This window comes from Nicotiana sylvestris, chromosome 12 (genome assembly GCF_000393655.2).
Source record: "Nicotiana sylvestris chromosome 12, ASM39365v2, whole genome shotgun sequence".
Classification (NCBI taxonomy): Eukaryota; Viridiplantae; Streptophyta; class Magnoliopsida; order Solanales; family Solanaceae; genus Nicotiana; species Nicotiana sylvestris.
This window is the reverse complement of record NC_091068.1, coordinates 34,428,103-34,432,236: the sequence shown is the minus strand read 5'-3', so window position 1 is coordinate 34,432,236 and position 4,134 is coordinate 34,428,103.

The following is a 4,134-nucleotide window of genomic DNA, read 5'->3' as shown; positions in this document are numbered from 1 at the left end:
GGAAGGTCCATGCCCCAAGAAAATAGAAGCTGGGGCAACTTGTTTTGAAAAAAAAAAAGAAAAAAAGAAAAAAAAGAAGAAACAGAAAGAAAGCTGAAAAAATAGTTAGGTCAGATGTTTGAACTATGATCGACCTGATTCCTTAAAAAAAGGATACGTAGTCAGCCTTACATGGGTCGGTCCAACTAAATAAAAATTCAAAACAAAAAAAAATCCAAAAAATCCCTAGTATCTGAAACTGGGGCAAAGATTTTATTTCACTTTTGAAAGAGTCGATTCCAAGAGTTGTAAGCCTACAACCCTTCATTTTGAGTCTTTGAGCCTTCATGCCGACCCTTCTGTCCAACTATATCTAAAAACCTTCCAAATAAAGACCTCCCGATATACCTTCAAGAATGCCAAAAGAAGCATGCAATGAGCAACGGTTGTCACGCGACAGAGAACACTATCAAGTTGCTCACAAAAAAAAAAGAAGGGGAAAGAAAAGAAAAAGAAAAATGAAAGAGTCTTACTAGTGAAAACCTTCACGGGCACCATAAGGCGGCGGTAAGCAGAGATAAATAAATAATAGAAGCTTGTTGGTGAAAACCCTTGGGGGAGTTGATAACTAGGGATTCTAGCCTATTTTATGCTCCTTTTTGCTTATGTTTGGGATTAAAAGTGTGTACAAGTATTCCTGAAAGCTAACTTAATGTGCTTGTTTGCAGTGTTTGGTCAAAAAGAGACAAGAAAGTCAAAACCAGCTCATAAAGGAGTGAAACCTGCACAAGTTCAATGCTAAGCCAAAAGAGCGCTGACAGCGAAGAAACTGACGCAAACGCGGAGGGTCGGCCGCTGAGGCGGTCTTATTTATGCTCTCAGCGGTGGCAAAGTTCATAGAGTGATGTTTTGGTCTTAACAAGTTACCGCTGCCCGCGGTGAAATTGCGCGGCAACAGTGTCTCTAACGAGGTAGCGATCAAGTTACTACCTTCAGCGGAAGCAAGATTCAAAGAACCAAAAGTGGAGCTAAAAATTAAAGACCGCGGTTTGTGCTTGCTTTTGCATGGCCGTGGTAGTTATAGCACTGCAGCAGTCCATTTTCCGCTGTCAGCGGAACCTCTGTAGGGGCATTTTGTCCGAAAAATTTAACTGTATATAAATAGTTCTTTTTCAGATTTTTAGGTCATCTGTTGTTTAGAAGAGCGCGTGAACAACCGTTTTTAGCCCTTTTGAGTAATTTTAGAGCTTGGTTAACCATTAATCTTCTTCTCTTGTAATTACTTTTTATGGGTTATATTTCATCTAAATCTTTGATTTCTTCTTTGATTATGAGTAACTAAACCCATTAGCTAGGGTTGTGGCTCAACCATAGTGTGGGTATTTAATGGGTCTTCAATTCTAGGGTTTAAATGTTTATGGGTGAATGATATTTGGCTTGATTTATGCTTTAAATGTTGAATTGGTGGTTGCAAATACTGATTTGTGCCTTTTTGACTTAGGCTCTTCTTGAGAAAGAGAGACTAAGTCTAAGAAATTCAGGCTAACAAGGAATTGGGGTGCATTCAAGATATTGATAGCCCCAATTAAAGGGTTAAACCTAGAGATAGTAATACCCGACTTGAGCCATATTTGCTTGCATTGTTTGACACCCAATTGGGCTTGAGAAAGTCAATTAGGGCAAAATCACTTAAACTACTGAGAGGTATAGAGTGAGTAGTTATGTGCAATGGCTATACCATGATCCTAATTATAACAAATTTTTCCTAAGCTTTAGACTCCGTTAGATGCCGCCTAGGTGTAAGTCACTTCCCTAGTGCCTTTAGACCAATTAAGAAAATCTTACAAAAATATCATACTTAGCTTATTTTCATGCATCATTAGTATTAAAGTAGAATAGTAAACAAATAAAGAATGATTGGAAGTGAAATTAAGAACATCACACATTGCTAGATTAGATAGGAACCCAATTCCAAACATATCTTAGCTCTCTATGGATTCGATCCCGACCTTTCGGGTAAAAGCTGCATCGACCGCTCTTGCTACTCTATAGTGGTATATGGTTGGACCCGATCACAAAGTCAATTTGGTCAGCACACTCAGTTGTTACGCTCAACAGGCCTTCAGGATTCATGAAAATGCTTTCCCCAAAAAGGCTCTTGTCAACCTACTTGACTAAAGCAAGCAAAGATAACCTCAATGTTGGTCAGGGACTCTCTGTAGTACTGAACAAAGACTATGAAGTGTGCACATCATGCAAAAGGCGCATATCCAGTTACGACTCTCTCTGACAAACAAATTACCTCACAAGCAAAGCTATTCAAGATATTAGAAAAGGTTATCCGAGAAAAGAAATATCTTTTCGAGATAAGGCTGACTGAGCCATAAATACAAATGGTACTGGGTGTGAAACAACTAGGGTTAATGCAGAGAAAAAATTCTCTTGAAACCGACTCAAGCAGATTGAGCAAAAAGCCAAGCTGCCCAAGACTCAAGGCCATAAACCGACCACCACTTTTAAAACTGACAAATTTTTCTTTGCTTGAAATAGGAACAAAGCAGTCCAGAGAAAGTGGTTACCAAAAAAAAAGGATGAAAAATGAAAAAAAGAAAAGAAAAAAAAATAAAAAGAAGAGAATAGCCGACAAAGGGACGTTTCTCAAATCTTTGCCTTTATTTGTCTTGCTAATGTGCATAAAATGTTGCCATTGCTCTTCACATTTTTCTCCTAAGATAAAGGCCTTAGTCTGATGAATTTTCTCCTAGGATAGAAATCTTAGTCTGATGAATCTTTCTCCTATGATAATAAATTAGGAGACCTAGTCTGATGAACTTTCTCCTTGGATCAAAATCTTAGTCTGGTGAATTTTTCTCCTAAGATAAGAAAACCTAGTTTGATGAATTTTCTCCTAGGATAGAAATCTTAGTCTGATGAATCTTTCTACTAAGATAACAAAAAAAGGACCTAGTTTGATGAATTTTCTCCTAGGATCAAAATCTTCGTCTGATGAATCTTTCTCCTAAGATAGAAGACCTAGTCTGATGAACTTTCTCCTAGGATATAAATCTTAGTTTGATGAATCTTTCTCCTAAGATACAAAAAAAAAAAATCTTAGTCTGATGAATCTTTCTCCTAAGATACCAAAAAAAAGACCTAGTCTGATGAACTTTTTCCTAGGATCAAAATCTTAGTGTGATAAATCTTTCTCCTAAGATAGAAAACCTAGTCCAATGAATTTTCTCCTAGGATAAACGTCTTAATCCGATGAATCTTTCTCCTAAGAAGAAAAAAAAACCTAGTTTGATGAATTTTGTCCTAGGATACAGAGTCTTAGTCTGATGAACTTTCTCCTAGGATAGATGTCTTGGTCTGATGAATTTTTTTCCTAAGATATAAAAACCTAGTCTGATGAATTTTCTCCTAGGATAATTTAAACAAAAATGAAGTTTGATTTGAAAAGGGAGGGGGTCAATTTTTAGTTTTCTTAAGTTATCCATCTTTAGTTTTCTTGAAATCAGAGGTCCCACCTGGAGAATAGGGTCAGCTTTTACTTTAGTCAAGCTTAGTTTATAGTTTTCTGCAAGCTCAATCTCAAATATAGGAAACGTACTTCCTAGTTTGGGTTTTTTGGATTTTATTTCTTTAGGAGACGCACTTCCTAATTTTAGGTTAAAAGTTTCACCCTTAGGAGATGCACTTTTTAGTCTGGGTCTTTCAAGATATACTTTTAGGAGACGCACTTCCTAAATTGAGATTTCACCCCTAGGAGATGGGCTTTTAGTTTGGGTCATTTAAGTTCATCTCTAGGAGACACACTTCCTAGTTTGAGTCATTGAGATTTCACCCCTAGGAGATACACTTCCTAATTTGGGACATTCAAGTTTTTTTGGCAAACGCATTTGCTAGTCAAAGTTTTCTTGCTTTTACTCATAGGAGATGCACATCCTAGTCGAGTCTTCAATTTTACTCTCATCATTGCATCCTTTATCAATAGCATAAGTGATTTATAGTTATGCTAAAATCTCACAAATCTTCCTAGTGCAAACTGGGGCAGAAAAGTTTCTTTTGTTTTGTGTGTTTTGTTGTAGTAGCAGGCACCCACCTGGAGAACGAGGGAATTTATTTCAGAGTTACTTCAAATTTCAAGTCAATAGC